Genomic DNA, 19,607 nt, shown 5'->3' with positions numbered 1-19,607 from the left:
AAAGAAAAACCTACTGTGACTGAGAGATGGGACACAGCTTGATGCAAGCGAAGTGTCACTTTATTGTACAAAGTCTTTTCTTTATATAGGCTAACATAATCAAAAGCAGCTTGTGATTGGTTATTAGATATGTCCATGTGACAGTAACAGACTCATGATTGGCTGATAAGAAAATATCACAGAACACACATCTCTTATCAAGGCTCAGACAGGTGTTAGACAAAAGACAAACGAACACACATCTCTTATCAGGGGTCAGACAGAAGACAAAAGAGACTGTTGCAGTGTTTACTGAGCTCCTGTTTTCAGGTCCTTGCGTAACTTCCCTGAGTCACAGTGATCGTTGGTAGTCAGCTATCTGCTTTTTTTCCCCTCTACACAGCTACACTCTGTTCCCAGGGTTTATGACCCACGAGGGCTAAAACATTTCCTTCTATCAGCTGAGCGGTGCTTGAAGTTCTGCTCCCTAAATTGAATCCTTCAAGCAACTAATAATTCTGTTGAATGTCTAATGAACAAAGTCCTCGAGTTATTCTGCTAATTCTATTATCATTCAATTTTTAAATTTAAGATTGATGTATTTCCCTTCTCATCCAAAAACAACCAAAAAAAACCCTAATATATTTCTATAACATGGTACAATAAGTAATGGTTAAAAGCAGAGCATGAGAAGTACCCAGAGACTATAATAGAGATCAGTTTTCCGACAAGACTCTACTTCATTTATACCTTCAAATACAACAAAAGAAAGGAGAAAATTAATTTGGGTTCAGGAAAGAACTCCAGTAATACTGTGGACACTTGTTTTTATTTTGCATGTCATTTAATCTTCCCTGACATTGTGGGCAGTTACTGACTTCTGAGAAACACCAGTCTGACTCTAGTTAATGGCACACATAGCTACAACCAAGCCACTCCTAATTCTTTTTGATAGGTGTTAACATCAGGCAGAAAACATGAAGCATGGAGATGACGCCATCACCTCTGCTACTGCATTTAGTCCTCCAGGAGGTGACAAAGTCACAAATCTCTAACACTTCATGTGTTACATTCCTGAATTTACTCTGATGACCAAGAAGCCCAACTGGGTGAGCAGGTTACATCTGAATGACCTCTGCAAAATTGTTAGAGACAACATCTTCAAAGCCAAACAACGTTTCAGGTTTCAAAAAAAGAAAACCAAAACAACAACAACAAAATAAACACACCAAAAAAAAAACTCACACCACAAAATCAGGACAATCTACAAGTATGAACATTGTATCTCAGTAAGTTCCTCTTAGTATGGTCAAACTAACCTAGAACAGAACAAACACCTTGCTTTGTGCAAAGTATTAGACAATTTCACAACAAAATGCTTCTTCTCCTAGATCACTCCAAACTTCTTACTTTTTTTTTCATAGGCTTTTCTAGATTTTAAGACACTTGATGTCAAATTTAGAAATTATGAACATCACTCAGATCTGGTCTATAGTTCTTCACAGAAGGAGTGATTGGCCATTGGAATGGGCTGCCCAGGGAGGTGGTAAGGTCACCATCACTGGAGGTGTTTTCGAAGAGGCTGGATGGGGCATTTGGTGCCATGGCTTAGTCGATTAGATAGTGTTGGATGATAGGTTGGACTCGATCTCAAAGGTCATTTCCAACCTGGTTACTTCTATTCTATTCTATAAAAGCCACAAAGTTGTAGTTTCCCAGGTGCTTTTATCAAGGTGCAAAAATATCTCTATCTTCCTCTCTTTTACTTTCTCTGATCTCAAAGGACACAACTGACAAAAGAAAACAGGAAAACAGAGTCACGTATGAAATTAGTAAAAACCATCAACGCCAGCACTAAGGCAATACTCACAGTGATGCAGGAATCTTAGATGAAAAAACAGGTTTTCATATCCAAGCTAAAGATTTCAGGTCACCAACGTTACACTGGGTATTTTCTGAAAAATAATCAGGGAATAAAACAATCACATCTTTGAGTTAGATAACTGCTGGAGAATTTTAACACATTTATACATTTCAGACCCAAGACTGACACATGTAAATAAAGCCAGGATGCCAACTAGTAGTTATTGCAAAATCCTTGATAAACCAAAGAGAAATTTTGACTGTATGCAACACAATTTAGCCAAGAGTGAAACTCAACTCTTGTCACTGTCACAACCATAAAAATGAGGAATGCAGCTGTAGTCATCATCATTATCACCTGGGTTAAGAAAAGTAAGTTTGCAACTGTGATCACAACCTTAAATACAACAAAACATTCTAATTTAAAAAGTGCTTATCTTGGGGAGCACATTTGAGAAACTCAGTACAAATACAAGACTCTGAACGACAAAAGGAAGATTTGCTTATAAAGGCCTACTTCATTCCTTCACCTGCTGCTCTCTCAACCTGATCACAAGCCTCAAAAATCATCAGCAACTATTACAGAGGCAGCTACCAAATTTTCATTGGCAGTACATAGGAAAAGGGGATGCAGAGATGACCTCATCCAACACAGAGTAACAGCACAGCTCTTGAACAAATCAACAATGCAACTAAAAATGCTAACATGCTAGACACTTTTAAGCAAGTCTCTGGCCTCTGGCCTCTCTCATGGAATGTTACAAACTGGCTGGTCGTCTCAAAGAGTGGTGGTGAATGGAGCTGAATACAGTCGGCAGCCAGTCACAAGTGGTGTTCCCCAACGCTCAGTACTGGGGACAGTTTAATATCTTTTTCAGTGATCTGGATGAGAATTGAGTGGACCTTCAGTAAGTTTACAGGCAACACCAAATTTGGTAGGAGTGCTGATCTACTCAAGGGTAGAAGGGCTCTGTAGAGATCCACACAGGCTGGATCAATAAGCTGAGGTCAGATGTCTGAGGTTTAACAAAGCCAAGCCTCAGGTCGTTCGGTCACACCAACCCCATGCAATGCTACAGGCTTGGGGGAGAGTGGCTGGAAAGTTGCCTGGCTGAAAAAGACCTGAGGGTGTTGTATGATAGCCATCTAAGCATGAGCCAGCAGTGTGCTCAGGTGGCCATGGTGACCAGCAGTATCCTGGGCTGTATCAGGGATAGTGTGGCCCGCTGGAGTAGGAAAGTGATAGTGTCCCTGTACTTGGCACTGGTGTGGCCACACCCTGAATACTGGTTCAGCTTGGGGCACTTCTCTGCAAGGAGGACATTGAGGTGCTGGAGTGGATCCAGAGAAGACCAACAAAGCTGGTGAAGGGTCTAGAAAACAAGTCTTACAAGGAACAGCTGAGGGAACTAGGATTTAGTCTGGAGAACAGGAGGCTGAAGGAAGATCTCATTGCTCTCTACAACTACCTGAAAGGAGGTTGGAGTGAGGTGGGTGTTGGTCTCTCCTCTCTAGTCTCATGTGATAGAATGAGAGGAAATGGCCTCAGGTTGCACCAGGGGAGGTTTAGATTGATATTAGGAAAAATGTCTTCACTGAAAGAGTGCTCAGGCGTTGGAATAGGCTGACCAGAGTAGTGGTGATGTCACTGTCCCTGAAGGTGTTCAAGAAATATGTGGGCATTGCACTTTGGGACATAGTTTAGCAACCCATACATCAGGGTTACAAGATGGAGAGAAAGGGATGCATGTCATTTTGAGATAAAGGAAGGGTGTTTAGAAACAGCATGGTTTCCAGAAACTGCAGATGCTTAACACTTTGTTGTTTATTTGTTATAGGACTATTTTCCTTCTGAAGATATGGTTGAGTGATTGCCAGTTAATTACACATTCTTAAACTGCTTCAATCTTGAATAAACTACATGATCAGAATAGTTCTCTATTACAGTTTACTTTATGTTACAGTATTTGTGTAATTGTTTTTATTTCAGTTGCATGCTGTAGTGCTTGGGCTATTAAAAACAACAACAAAGCCAACAATAAAATCCCCCACTGTACTGTTTGCATAGTCATGGGCTTTATTCTCTGCTAAGTGACATTTGCTCCTAGTAACACATTGACCTTAAGCATGATTAGTGGAAGGAAGTAAACAATACTCACATGAGCTTAGTGACATCAGTAACCCAAAAGCACCACAAGGAAGCAACCAGCAACAGGAGATGAAAGGAACAGTGACAAATAAGGACTATTTGATCAGTTGGCCTATATACACTGGGACCAGGAGACTAGTAATATTAATTCAGCACATCAAAGCCAACTCAATGGAAGACCCTTTGATCACTCTGGAGAAACAGCCACATGTAGGACCCATTGCTTTTCAAAAGCATTGAAGTTTACTTGATCCAGGTCCACTGATAAGGAAGAAGATCACATCGTCTTGTGATTTGAACTGTGGTCAGCAGAGTCCTCTTATTTACCAGTCCATGTGACCACTAACGCACAGATGGTCTCCCCTCAGTTACCTATCAGGATAGGTCAATGGGAGCATAAATCCTCTGGTAGCAGCATAGGTTGACCTCAGCCAGTAGCCAAGGTCCCCTGCAGCCACTTGCTCACCCTCCAAGGGCAGGAGAGGAAATTAGAACAAGTGAGAAAACCCAATAGTCAGGATAGAGAGTTTAACAGGTAAAGGAAAGGGGACACAGCGGGCAGAAACAATCGATTAACACAGTGGAAATGACTTCCTACAAGCAGACCAATGCCTGCCTAGCTCCCAAGCAACAGCCAGACTGGAAGCCAACCCCTGCCTTCTTCCTCCACCTCTTTTAACTGCTGCGAACAAGGCTATGCTGTACAGAATATCCTCTTTTGCCAACCTGGGTCACCTGTCCTGGCTACATCCGCTCCCAGTCTCTTGCCTACTCTCACACCACTCACTGTGGAGGTGGAGTGGAAAACAGCAGGCCCTGATACTGTGCAAGTATTTGCTCAGCAATCACCAAAACACTCATAAATTGCTAACACTGTTATAGCCAGAGATCCAAAACATAGGAGGAAGTTCTTCACCGAGCGAGTCATTCGGCATTGGAACGGGTTGCCCAGGGAGGTGGTTGAGTCATCGACCCTGGAGGCGTTCAAGGGGAGATTGGACGTGGCACTTGGTGCCATGGTCTAGGCATGGGGTCTGTGTTGATAGGTTGGACTCGATGATCCTCGAGGTCCTTTCCAACCTAAGTGATACTGTGATACTGTGTAACTGTTGTGAAGAAAATTATCTCCATTCCAGCCATATGCAGTACAGGACTGTAAACAGCATTGAACTGATCAGCTCGTGACCAATAGGTTTTATTTAGAACTCTTGTTTTATTAGTTTTAGATAACAGATACTTGAATTAAGGGCTCATCTTTCTCCCTGGCATGACCACTTCCATGCTAATTATCAACCATCACAGCACACCATGATGAAATTCAGCATGCTGAAGGCATTAGAGGAACTGACCATTACAGATTGATCCTTGTGCTCTAGCATCATGGCTGCCCAGGGACAAGGTGGTGGAGAATGCAGACAGCACTGAAGGTGTCCTACAACCACCTCCCCATCCCCCACACGTATAGTATATTAATTAGGAACATAAATAATCAGGAAGTAAGCAGTATGAACAAAAGTAGCTTATCTGCCTGAAGTTTGCAAGATGACAATTTAAATATAAACTTCAACTAATAAACATATTTTACTTATTTCCATTTAGGTATTGAGCTTTGTCTGTTTGGCTACATACAGTATCGCCAAGGTTGGAAGAGACCTCATCGAGTCCAACCTGTCACCACAGACCCATGACTAGACCATGGCACCAAGTGCCACATTCATTCTCCTCTTGAACACCGCCAGGGATGGTGACTCCACCACCTCCCTGGGCAGCACATCCCAATGGCCAATTACTCTGTGAAGAACTTTCTCCTCACCTCGAGCCTAAACTTCCCCTGGCACAGCTTGAGACTGTGTCCCCTTGTTCTGGTGCTGGTTGCCTGGGAGAAGAGACCAACCCCTTCCGGGCTACAACCACCTTTCAGGTAGTTGTAGAGGGCAATGAGGTCACCCCTGAGCCTCCTCTTCTCCAGGCTAAACAATCCCAGCTCCCTCAGCCTCTCCTTGTAGGGCTTGTGCTCGAGGCCTCTCACCAGCCTTGTTGCCCTTCTCTGGACACGTTCAAGTGTCTTGATGTCCTTCTTAAACTGAGAGGCCCAGAACTGGACACAGTACTCAAGGTGCAGCCTAACCAATGCAGAGTACAGGGGCACAATGACTTCCCTGCTCCTGCTGGCCACACTATTTCTAATGCAGGCCAGGATACCATTGGCCTTCTTGGCCACCTGGGCACACTGCTGACTCATGTATAGGTGGCTGTCAATCAGCACCCCCAGGTCCCTCTCTGTTTGGCTGCTCTCCAGCCACTCTGACCCCAGCCTGTAGCTCTGCATGGGGTTGCCATGGCCAAAGTGCAGCACCTGGCACTTGGACTTGTTGAATGACATCCCACTGGACTCCGCCCATCTGTCCAGTTGGTCAGACCTAATCTTGCTGACCTAATTGTCTTGCTAACCTATAGTTGGTCTGACCTAATCTTGCTCTGTTTTCAGCTGGCTAGTTTGAGCCTGAAGGTTAATGGCACATGGCATCCCTCTGAAGCCGATATGCTTTGCTGGTAATTGCATTCACTTAGATGTGGGAATTGATGTTCAAACTATGTTTTACGTTTCTAGGTTGTTTTTTTTTTTTTTCCTTAAATCAAACTGCATATAAAAATTGTTTGCATATACATATAAAAAACTAAGAATATAAACTAACAAAAAGCCTCTTCAACAGAATTCATTCCTGTAAAGTGTTAACCTGAACACCCGGGTACAGCAGCATTAAAAAGCAGTCTCTAAGCCCTGCTACGTGTAGGTCTTGTTTGTGACTGAAAGCTGATGTACGCCAAGTGCAAAAATGAAACTGATGTGGGGAAATTAGTTCAAATGCTGCTGTTGCAATCAGACTCTTTGCCACTGTCCACTCTTTGAAACAGTAAGTTTTAAAGGCAAAGTGAAGTTTACTTGGGGTAGGCACTCAAAGTCAGTAACAATTAAAATCTCTAACACAAATTCCTTAGAATATACCTAATAGGCATCACTCAATTCCCAGGAAAGTGTCCTCACCCAGCATCCCAATTAAGGGGAGACTACCAGGCACATCCTCTCATTGGGGCTCCCAGGGAGCAGTTTACACATCACTCAGTCCTTTCTGGATTACCACATAACTGTACCACTTTGCTGCTGGGCAAGCCTAGGGCCCTCTTTGGTCTGGATCATCTCTTTACAGGTACTTGCACATTTGGGATCTCCAAGGTCCTGAGTAGCACAGGCTTAAGGTCCAAATTCCCAGTGAGACACACAGGCTATAGCCAAATTCAGAATCTTATTTGACAGAAAATACAGGAACATGAGTGTACACACCTACAGACTTTGCTACAATGCCCCTTAAAAATCACTGGTGGTAAAACAGGAGTACTACTCCAAACAAAACAGCAAAACTTTAGACAGCTCTTTAATTTTGGAGTCACTAACATGACATCAAATAAAGGCTATATTTCCAGGTATTCCCACTGATAAAGAGGTCTGCAAAAATCAAGGTTATTTAATTCCAGTCTAAAGAAACTTAGAAGAAACTTACAAGAAAGGAGAAGTGACTAACTACTGAAGTCTCTTAAGTATTTGGTATAGGGAAAGAAAGCATGAGAAAGAACAAGCCCATTTCACTTACTCATGAGTAAAGTGAGGAGAACTTATACCTGTCCTTAAGTTTGTGGCAAGCAGAGCCAAGGTATTTGGTGTGAGATTTGGACACATAAGCTCTGCTTCCACCCTTCTACTATTTATGTTGATTCTTACGAAGTCTTTTCAAGTCCATATGCATTAACAGAAAGGGACTCTTCACTTGAAAGCAGTCTTGGGGGCAGCATAAGCAGGGAATTGGGGTTGCTATGAGTCATGGGCTCAGTTGGGAACAAGAGAGAGACCCTTTTGTCACCCAGGACGGGGCAACAGCAGCTAACAGCTCTTCCTAGCAATTTCCAGGCACTTGTTCTCCAAAAGAAACTGGTACCATGCCTGGAAGAGAAACTGCACCATGATGCATCTGCAGCCCATGCCTATCACAGGTGCTGGGGTCCCTGAGCAGCCCAGGTTGTGGGCCCAATTGATTCAGAAGCACTTGAACTTCACTGCCCATCTACCCTGTTTACTTTTCTTTATTGCCAAAGACTTCTGCTCAGGCACTTACCTACAGCATTGCACAGCCAGGACATATGGAAATCTTACAGATTATTTGGAATGCTAAACAGTATGGAATATAGAAACTCCAGGCAATAAGCCAGACACAGTGAGTATTTCTCTACAAAATCTTCACTCTCCCTTACAGTTACCATTACCTAAGTTAAGACTAGGACAGTGGTTGACTACAAACACTTCACTCTTATAGGAACATCCAAAACAGTGACTTCAAGTTATTGCTGACTCTTCTAGAGTAACCCAAGTGAATGTTTCATCATCTCTAAGATGTCTTGAAGCCCAAACAAGGGTGCAAGATACAATAGCTGGAATCTTAAGAGAAAGTGACAGCAGAATCCTACCTGCTGGAACCCATAAAAGTTGTACAGAATAATGTTGCTGACCCCAAATGACAGCTGCAAGCCTAGCAGCTCTCAGTAAGCTTTATATGTAATACAAACACAAATTCAGCTTCTGCCTATGTACTGGCTACAGGAGATTAAAGTACTGAATGAATTTACCCTATCCTATCTCTGAGTTTACACCAAGACAAGTCTGGATCCTGCATCCCTAATCTGGGAAGGGGTGCATATGTGAATGGAATTCCATGAGTCTGATATTCCTCAGTAAATTTTGTGAACAGGCTGAGACAGGTCTCCTCTACATCAGCAATGGCTGTGTATGTTTATGAGCTTGTATGGTCATCCAGAGCAACTGTAGCTCTGAATTTTCAGTTTTGTTAATTTTGATTCTATTGAGATTATTGCTTATAGTCATTCTGTACATCAAACTTGGTCATAAACCAAAAGAAATTATGTTAATCCAACATGTAAGACACATACAGCCAAATGATTCTGTATGTGCAATGGTATTAATCAGCATTGACTGTAGGCCTTAAGCTAAGAAACTCAAATAACTGTATCTTTGCTACTGATCTTCAATACACTATGTTTATTACATAAAGCCACAACCACACTACCACTCTGAGTCAAGAAACTGAATTGCTTGTAGTCACGGGGTAGGAGTGTGACAGATGCACTCAACTCCTTCACCAAAACTAGTGATTGGTTCGGGCTCTGAAGGAAGTAGAGCCCCAGGCTGTGATCTGGTCAAGGCCTTCCCTGGTTCCAAACTGTTCTTTGAAAAAGCTACACAGGAACAGGGTGACATGGTGAGTTTTGAAGGATATAAAACACTGGTCATGTGATTAACACATGAATAGTAGGCAGTTCTTCCAAGGCTAATTTGTCAAGGAACAAATGAAGTTGTGGATATAAGGAGTCTCATGTTCACCTTCTCCATTGCACAGAAATTGACTAGGAACCAACCACTTTATTCCAAAAATATGACAGCCTGAGTGAGCCTTTTCTCTTTTTGCTCTCCCTGCCAAGCAGCTAGATACATGGTGGTGATCTCTCCTTGAACTGGGACCCCTCTCAAGGTTAAGGCACTCCTTACCAACTGCAGATCTTTGGTAAGTGACTGATATTATGCATAACCTTATACCATGGGGCATTAAGATCCTGTGCCAGTATTTTTTCAATTATTATTACACCCTCTGTAGAGCAAGTAAGATTGATCCTTGCCATGGGGCTCTCTTAAGCCTCATTTTTTCAACATCTTACTTCCATAAAACCACTTTTGCTGCTACCTTTGGTGGGGGCTCTTTAAACAGCCTGAATCTCCCCCAAAACAAGTGTAACTGAAGCACTCACAAGAGTTATGTTCTTGTTCTTTATTAAAAGCTCCCTTTAATTGGACTGAAATGCTAAACACCAAACAGGTATTTCAACACTAGCCACACTAAACTACAGTTCTGGTTTCCCACCTCTCCAGGACACATAGTTCAGCAAACACAACATTCCAAGAACTGAAAAGACAGAAGTTCAGCTGCATGACAACACAAATGTGCTCCAGTTTCTGCTTCTGGACTTCTAGCAGCCAGTCCCAGTTAACCAAAGTCATTTTAAATTAATTTGAAAAATTAGGGCAGCTTGGCAGACCTGCCCCTGTGGTACAAGGTGGTCTGAATCAACCAGACATGCCCAAGAGTACATACATACCAGGAATCCAAATTTTCCTCAGTTTGTAACTGTGTTTCACATGACACAGCACCAAGACAGAAGGGTTTTCCTGCCACAGGAGTATCAGCAGTTACACAGCAGATAATTTGTCAGAAATCACCTATTATCTCAGGCGGGCAGTCAATCACAGGGCAGTTACAATAACTTTAAGCATGTGAAGACTGGCCACTTCTTTCTGCAGATTCCCATTCCATCACCTGCAACAGCATATTTCCTACATTAACCTATTGGCTTTGTTGTCCCCTAAGATATTTGCTGCTACAGAGGAGCATTGCAAAAATGGTTATTGCCTTGACCTGATTTAGTTTTAAACCCCTGAATTTCATATTGAATCAAGCTCTTCCTCTCAACCCTCCTTTGCAGTCTTAACATTGTCTCCTCCAGTCACCAGGACTGGTTGGAGTCTGTTATAGACCACCCAACCACGATGAAGAGGCAGATGAAATATTCTATAAGCAACTGGAGGCTGTCTCAAGATCATCAGATCTTGTTCTTGTGGGTGACTTCAACCTGCCTGACATCTGCTGGGAGCTTAACTCAGCAGAGAGCAAGCACTCCAGAAGGTTCTTAGAGTGTATGGAGAACAGCTTCATGATGCAGCTCTTAAGTGAGCCTACCAGGGGTCAGGCTTGACCTGCTGTTCTCAAATAGAGAAGGGCTGGTGGGAGACATGATGGTGGGAGGCTGTCTAGGGTGCAGCAACCATGAGCTGGTAGAGTTTTCAATATGCAGGGAAATGAGGAGCAATAACAGAACCCTTACTTTGAACTTCCAGAGGGCAGACTTCAGCTTATTTAAGCAACTAATGCAGAGAGTACCCTGGACAGCAGCCTTTAAGAGCAAAGGGGTCCAGGATGGTTGGACCTACTTCAAACAGGAGCTCCCAAAGGTACAGAACAGGCTGTGTCCACGTGCTGAAAGATGAGCCGAGGGGAAGGTGACCGGCCTGGATGGGCAAGCAGCTCTTGAAGGAATTAAGGGGAAAAAAGAGGCTGTATCGCCTTTGGACAGGGGGAGAGGCAACTCAAGATACATTTAAGGATGTTAGATCATGTAGGAGGAAAAATTAGAGAGGCAGAAGCCCAGTTAGAACTTAAGCTGGCCACTTCTGTGAAAGACAATAAAAAGCATTTTTATAAGTATACTAATGCTAAAAAGAGGGCAAGAAGAACCTCCACTCTACATTGGACCTAGAGGGGAACACTGTAACAAAAGACAAGGAAAAGGCTGAGATACTAAATACCTTCTTTGCCTCCATTTTCAACAGTAAGGCAGGAGGACTTCAGGATAACTGGCCTCCTGAACTGATAGATGCAGTCAGGAAGCAGTCTCAAGCTGCACCAGGGGACATTTAGGCTTGAGTGAGAAGAAAGTTCTTCATAGGAGTTATTGGCCATTGGAATGCGCTGCCCAGGGAGGTGCTGGAGTCACCATCCCTGAAGATGTTCAAGAGGGGACTGGATGTGACACTTGAAGCCATGGTTTTGTAGCCATGAGGTGCTGGGTGACAGGTTGGACTTGATCTCTGAGGTCTTTTCCAACCTGATTCTATGATTCTATGACTTTTCCTGTGACTTTATTCAGTCTTACCCAGCAGTATTTCTGAGTCAGTTTGTTAGTTATAATAATCCTTAAACTAACAAACCTGCTAAGTGAATGCACTTAATTCTCAAAGTCCTCACGGCCCAAATCTAGCACAGCAGGAAGAGCTCTCCAACAGGACTTTTTCAAAACAGGTAATAGACTTTTCAGTTCAAGCAACAGCCATTAACTCAAAACTCATCAAAATTATATTCTTCAAATTATTTCATTAGCAAATCCCCAGGACTTGTTAAGGGATACCACAAGTGACCACCTTCAAGGAGCTCTATGGCTTGGTGGTTGCTCCTGCTCTGATGCTGAAGCCCCGCCTGGACACCCAAGTGTCACTTCTGCAATTCTGTGAACACAAGTGCTGTTACTGTGTTCCTGTTTGCAGGCTCAACCAGTAGCAAGGCTGAACATGCACCCCAGATACACATGGAGGACATGGTTCCAGACAGCCGCAGAGGTGCTGCCTTCAACAGCACTCACACACTTGTTTCATAAGCACCCATGCTCACAGAACTCCCCAAATGCCAGACTCTCTGCTCTTCTGATACCCCTTCATGGACTCACAGCCTCTACCCACCAGCTAGTCCAACTTTAGGTGTGTTATCAATTATACAGGCAAGCCCCATATGCCCCATCTGGGGAAGATATGCTCCATTGTGCTGGAATAGCTGCCCAGCCCCTCTGAGATCTCAGGATGTGCTCCCTTGTACTGTTATCTTGGATACAATCGCAGCAACAATCACCACACCTGGGCTATCTGCTGCTTGAATGGTACATCAGGATAAGCCATGCATTGGAAAATACTCCCATTGTGCTGTTATCTCCATCATAAGTGCAACAGCCTGGAGCTAGGGTGGTCAGGAATCCCCTGGCCACACCTGGGCCACCTGCTGCCTGAATTATACTTAAGAATGACTCAGCACCAGTTGTGGCCAGAATGGAGAATACCAACCAAAGCAAATAATCTATAATCCTATAAATATTCTATAAACAGCAATTCAGAAGCAATGCCTTTTGAGTCCTCCAGGACCACAGTAGGATGCATAATCCAGCATCTTTGGCAACATGTTTGTGCACCTTCCCACGTGCCAGCACTAGTACTGCAGAGGCCACACAGCTAGTCAGGCAGGTTCCTCTGACCTGGTTGACTTGTAGGTGCTTTTGTCTGCACTGGAAATAGGCTGAGAGTATGCAGCTTGGGCTGCAGGACTGAGTGCAGCGTATATTTAGAACAGCTCAAGTGAACCATGGAAGACAGCCAGCTTCAGAGCACCCAGTGGTAGACTGAATCAGTAAAGAGGACAGCAGAGCACTTCCTGCTTACTGTCAGAATCCTCAGAGAATTTAAAATTGCAGAATCACAGAATTAACCAGGTTGGAAAAGACCTCAGAGATCATCAAGTCCAATCTATTACCCAATATCTAACACCACATGACAACTAAACCATGGCACCAAGTGCCACATCCCATCTTCTGTTGAACACCTCCAGCAACTCCACCACCTCCCTGGGCAGCACATTCCAATGGCCAATTACTCTGTGAAGAACTTTCTCCTCAGCTCAAGCCTAAACTTCCCCTGGCACAGCTTGACACTGTGTCCTCTTGTTCTGACATTGGTTGCTTGGGAGAAGAGACCAACCCCCACCTGTCTACAACCTCTCTTCAGGTAATTGTAGAGAGCAATAAGGTCTCCTGAGCCTCCTCTTCTCCAGGCTAAACAATCCCAGCTCCCTCAGCCTCTCCCCATAGGGCTTGTGCTCAATATATCTCACCAGCCTCATTGCCCTTCTCTGGACACATTCAAGTATCTCCATGTCCTCCTGAAATTGAGGAGCCCAGAACTGGACACGATACTCAAGGTGTGGCCTAACCAGTGCTCCCCCTGATCTGGGGACACTTCTCAGAGAAGATTTTGTGAGGATTCAAAGATAATCTATCAATGACTTCATGAGGACTCTAAAGGCCTGATGTTACAAGGTTCATTGATCATCCATTGATAATGTCAGCACACATCCCTTTTCTTGAAACACAAAAAGTGAATTTTTAATCACAGGTCAACCTCCATATATGTGCAGTTTGGTTCAGATCTGCCTCTGTGTGTGCACCATTTCTTTCACAATTGTTTGTCAGCCTGCCTGTGCCTCCAATTTTATTTAACCTCCTTTGTATGGAACCCTGCTGTAAGTTTCAGGTGATCCATTGCCACATTGTAAGAGTCAGCTGGAAGGACACCATTGCCTTAACCTTGTCATCAGAAACTTGTACCCCAAAACAGGCAAGCATTTTAACATGAGCCTGCAGCAGCCTGCCTGAGAGCCAGTTATTGATCCCAAGAATGGAATGCACTCTGTATGGATACAAAGGTGCAAACACTCCAGGAATGAGAACTGCATAGTATGGAGAGTACCCTGCCATTCCCCATAACCAATCAACTATACAGCAGTTGTGATCAGTCTTCCTGGACAGCAGCTATCTCAGCATCAATGAAGAAATCATGAACTTTAGATAAACTTTGCTCATTATAATGTCACTATAACATGAAAACACTCCTCCTGGTCAAAAGCTACCCAACCCCAAGGCAGACCACACCTCAGACACTGCTCCCTGGGCATGCATGGAAGCCTCACTCAAGAAATGTGGAGACTGGCAGAGATCCACAGGCAGGGTATGTTACAGAGTGTAAAAAGAGAGCTTCTTGGCAACCAACCTTCAGAAGCTTTCCCCACCAAGGACCACAAGAATCAGAAGACCACCAGCAGGATGCTGCCTATGCTGGGAATCATAGCTACTACCAAGAGTCCAAGATGTCCCTATCAGCCTCTTTCCCCCTCTCTTCTCTGGCCCTCCTCTGGACCCTCTTCATCAGGTCCATGTCCTTCTTGAGGGCCCCAGAGCTGGATACAGTAGTCCAGCTGAGATCTCACCAAAGCAGAGTGACAAAACCACCTCTCTCCACCTGCTAGCCACACTTTTTTTGATGTGGTCCAGGATGCAACTGGTCTCCTGAGCATATAAATGCACATAGCTAGCGTATGTCCAGCTTTTCACCCACTAGTACCCCCAAGGCGCTTTCTGCAGGGCTGCTCTCTATCATCCCACATCATCATCATCCCCCAGCCTGTACTGATAACAAGGACTGCCCCATACCAGGTGCAGGACCTCGCACTTGGCCTTGTTGAACCTCATGAGTTTCACCTGGGCCCATTTCTCAAGTTTGTCCAAGTCCTTCTGGGTGACATCCCATCCATCTGGCATATCAGCCTCACCATTCAGCTTAGTGTCATCTACAAATTTGCTCTTCCAACCAGATATATTGTGTGATTCAAACTCATTGTCTATAGCATTGATGAAGATCCTGAACATCACTGGTACCAATACAGACCTCCAAGGAACACTTGACAACACGTCTCCATTTACACAATAAGCTATTGAACACTACTCTCTAGATGCAAGCATCCAGCCAGTTCCTTATCCGCTGAACAGCGCACCCATTAAATCCATATCTCTCCAACTTAGAAAAGTCGGGTGGAACCATGTCAAAGGCCTTGCATTAAGGCTGGATAGGTGACATCCAAGGTCTTTCCTTTGTCCACTGATGTAGTCACTCCAATGTAGAAAGCCACTAGACTGGTCAGGCAGGACTTGCCTTCAGTGAAGCCATAACAACTGTCTCAAATCACCTCCCTGTCCTCCATGTACCTTATCAGAGCTCCTAGGACGACCTGTTCCATGATTCTCTCATGCACAGAGGTGAGGCTGGCAGGTTGGTAGTTCCAAGGGTCCCCCTTTTTAAAAATGGGTGCATAGGTTCTCTTCTTCCAGTCTCCAGGGACTTCAACTGACCACCAGGACTTTTCAAACAGCATGGAAATCAGCCAGTTTCCTCAGGACTGTGAGATGGATCTCACCAGGTCCCATAGACTTGTGCATGTTCAAGTTCCTCAGGTGGTCACATGCCCTCTTCACTTACAGTAGAAGGGACTTTGACCCCCTGGACCCCATCCTGTAGCCCAACTCAGGAGGTGTGAGGAGAGAGGTTACAAATGAAGACCAAGGCAAAAAAAATAGTTTTTGAGAACCTCAGCCTTCTCCTTGTCTGTTGTGACTAGCCTGCCATTCTTGCTTGCTCATTGTGGAGTGTACATTTCCTTTAACTTTTCTTTTCTGGTTGACACTCCTGTAGAAGCCTTTTGTTGTTATTGTTCACATCCCTTAGCAAAATCAGGACCAGGAGAGGCCACAAACACTGTGACAAAGTCATACATCTCCAACACATTGATATGTTGCTCCTGGTTGCCACAAATGAAACTGAGCAAGCTCAGCACATACAGGATTAAAAAAACAAACACTTCCTTCCTTTGCATCCCACAGCCAAAAGTCAATACACTCAGAAGATCACAGCAAACAGGTCAACTGGTCCATTATGGGCAAAGTCCTGGCAACGAGGACTGCCCCAGAAGTAAACTGCCTCACTTGGCCAGGTGTGCCATCACACCTCTCCTCCGTCACAGGTAATGGAGCAAACACACAGGCCCATTTTGATCATTGATAAAAAAATAAATAAATAAAACCAATGTCACCACACACAAACCCCCACAAACAAGAGAGCCAGGAACAGGAAATACTATTTTCTGTACTTTCTAAAAAGAGATATTAAAGTATTCTATTACCAAAACATGCTTGCCTGCAGAAAACATGGAAGTCAATCACTTGCTGGCTACACACCGGTTGAAACTTTGCTTTGAGACTCAAGAGGAACGTTTATAGTGGCTATCAAGCACCACACTGCTGTCAGATCCTGCTCTTATCTTTAACACAAGCCTGCCTTCTCTGCCAGAAATGTTTATCTAAATGTTTTAAGACACTGGCTGGTTAAGTCAAGGAAATCAGGTGAGAAGAATTCAGTTGGGATCTTTTGATGTTAGTGACAAGTTTTACTCCCAACGTTCTCAGAAGCAAGAGCTAGAAAATATTTACCAGGAATCAGAGTGAGCTGGGTTTGTTTTGTTCTAAGCCATCCCAGGAGGCTAGTTAAGAGTGGGGAAAGGCCTGACGTTACCACAGAGCTCCTAGAAAGAGTTGTCAATCTTTCAGTAATTTCTAGGAAAACAATCTCCAGCATTCCTATGGGCTTCTGAAGCGTATCTAGTGCTCCAGGGGAAAACCTACTCACATCCTATCTGAGGCCTCTTGTTTTCACCAATACCAAAAGCATATGAAGCAAGCTGAGAAACAAGTCTTTGATAGGGTGGTCTGTGAAAAAAGACAAACTCCATGACTCAAATAAATTATGGAGTTTTATATGCTTTATTACAGCACTAAGATGCAGGCAGGGTCTCTATTAAAACCCTGTGTGCCAAGCAGAATTTCACAAACTCAATTTATTTTCATAAAAGAGGAAGTGGGAGCGGTTTAGTCCCAGAAATCTGTTGCTTGTTTTCCTGTTTTCTGTGGGTTTCTGTGGATGTTTTTCCTCTTTTTCTTATAGCTACCCATTGTGATTATTTCAGTCCTTCAATCCTGCAGATGTTTCTCCTCTCCTTATTATCATCCACTTAACTATCCCTTGTGATTATTTTGGTCCTTTTGACAGTTTAAAAACTCTTATGTTATACAAAAGGTTAATCTTTTCCCGTATTAATTCTTATTTTATACAAAAAATTTTCCCCGTATCAAGGGCACTTGCCTTTTTTTTCCCACACATAAGTAAGTTATGTAATTCTTTCAATCACAAAAGCAGAAATAACAACCTATATGTCTTTAAAACCTTTCCATCTATTGTTGTATAAACAGGTTTGTTAGTTCAACCACAACACTTGACTGCAGATGTCCCTCTTACACAAGGCCAAATGCTGCCTTCCTACCCCATACCTTCTGATACATACCTAAAAGGCTGAAGCAAAAACGACAGGCCAACACTGGCCTTCCATCAGAAAGCTTGAATGCCGGGCACCTAAAATACCTGGCATTCCTCACAATACAAGCTCACGACCCTAAAAGCTATTCCTACTTTGTTTTCCTTGTCTTTTTTTTTTTTTCCTCCTCATATTTTTTCAGCCCTATCTCCCTGGATGGATTACCATATTTTATGGAGAAAGACAGTAAACTTCTGCAGCGGAGGATGCTTCTGGAGACAGCTCGACCGAAAAGCGCGCCTGCAGGTATCACCGCGTTTTGCTCAGCCCCTCGCAGGGCGCTTGATTGATATTAACTGTGCCTGCGAGACGAGCCGCAAACTACCTGCCTGCTACTGCGCGTCTCGGTGCTTGACCGGCTCTACATCAAGTATCCCCCACCCCACCATCAGCACGGGACAGCCGGCCGCCTTAAGAGACCGGCAGCCGCCCGGACCGACCACCACAGTCTCGCAGGGCCCTCAGCTGCCGCTGCTCCTCACGACTCCGCTCGCGGCCTCCTCCGCTACCCCAAGGGAGAGGCGGATCGGATCTCACAGACCCGACCCGAGCAGAACGGCTCGGCTACGCGCCTCCAGCCCCACTGGAGGGGCCGCGCGGCCCTCAACAGCTCTCTCTTCCTCGCCTAGGGGTCCAAGGCAGCGGCTTCCTGCAGCCCCCAGGTCCGCGGCCCCACAGGCGGAGGAAGACATAGATCGTGCCGCACAGCCACCGCTGCGGAGTGGTGTGGCCCGGTCCGCCCCGCCCTGCTCCGCTCCCATCCCTTTCCCTCTCCGCCACTGCCCGTCCTCACCTAGCCTGGCGCGACTAGCCGGCGAGTCGTTCTGCGTGCAGAGGCGGAGCCAGCAGTCGATGGCTCTGGCGAAAAGCGGAAAAGACCACGACCATCCGCTGTGCCGTTACCGCCGTCGGGCAGGGGCCTCTGGGTCTGGCGCCAAGGACCGCCCCGGGGCGGGATCCGCTGCGGGGCGGGGAAACGGGGTCTCTGCTGTCAGGTCCCGCTGGCCTGTGCGGACTTTGCCTGGTTGTATGAGGATTTGGGGCTGGAGGCTTGAGCTGGCCGGACCGCATCGGCCCAGAGAGGAAGCAATATGAATGCCGTGGTTCAGACTGCCGCCGGCTTGTGTCCCCTGAGAGGTCGAGTACGGCCCGCGGAAGCATAAGCCTGCCCCTGGTTTCACCAGGCCACTGACAGGGAGCTGTGCACCGCTCTCCGATTTGACTTCCCAGTTCTCCAGTTTCTCCAGGCTGAGCCCCTCCTACTTGATCTCCCTGCCTTCTCGAGTACCCGGAGAACTCTGGCAGCTCCCTGCTTCAGGAACATCACAATTTATAAGAAGAATACTGTTGTTCTTTCCCACCATGAGCTGAGGACCAGCTGGGTCTTCCAGAGCAGCCTGTAATTGGAGGAACCCTGGGGCTCTGTAGTGAAAACCAGGTAGATAAGGGGGGGGGGGGGGGGGGGGGGGAAGTTAGATATTTAATGTGTGAAGAAAATATATGTAAACAGTACAGTACTTAAATTGCACATCACAATCCTTAGTAGAATGAGAACTGACCATAATTGTGTAGTTACAGCTTTAGTATTATACAAAGATTTTAGCAATCTGTGCAGTTTATTGTTACACACAATTCCTAGCAATTAGCACAGCTTTCCTATCATCTAAAACACCTAGATATTTTAGTCACCTGTACCTCCTCTGCAGATTGAGTCAAATTCTTAATAATCAGTGTACAATACAATAATCATAACCTAGACTCTGACTCTTAAAAGTGCACCATCTGCAAATGACACCAAAGTGGGTGAGAGTGTTGGTCTGCTTGAAGGCAGGAAGGCCCTGCAGAGGAATCTGGACAGGCTGGATCAA

The 19,607-nt window shown here is 44.8% G+C and overlaps 1 protein-coding gene across 3 annotated transcripts in view; it reads right to left on the bottom strand.

Moving 5' to 3' along the window:
- The window catches only part of RESF1 (retroelement silencing factor 1), a 28,203-nt gene extending 9,546 nt beyond the window's left edge, over nt 1-18,657 (bottom strand). For 2 of the 3 annotated variants that reach the window (XM_068142129.1, XM_068142131.1), the window contains exons 1-2: nt 18,533-18,657; nt 1,850-1,934 (exon numbers count right to left, since the gene is read on the bottom strand). The gene's annotated coding sequence lies outside the window, so the exon portion shown is untranslated. Of the gene's footprint in view, nt 1-1,849; nt 1,935-17,709; nt 18,495-18,532 lie in introns of those variants that run through there. The other variant, XM_068142130.1, reaches the window with a different exon arrangement.
- Between the last annotated feature and the right edge of the window lie 950 nt (nt 18,658-19,607).

This window comes from Melanerpes formicivorus, unplaced genomic scaffold (assembly GCF_026170545.1).
Source record: "Melanerpes formicivorus ecotype bairdi unplaced genomic scaffold, bMelFor1.0.p_v2 SCAF_8, whole genome shotgun sequence".
Taxonomy (NCBI): Eukaryota; Metazoa; Chordata; class Aves; order Piciformes; family Picidae; genus Melanerpes; species Melanerpes formicivorus.
The sequence above is the reverse complement of the archived record's forward strand: the minus strand, read 5'-3'. Positions and strand labels throughout refer to the sequence as shown.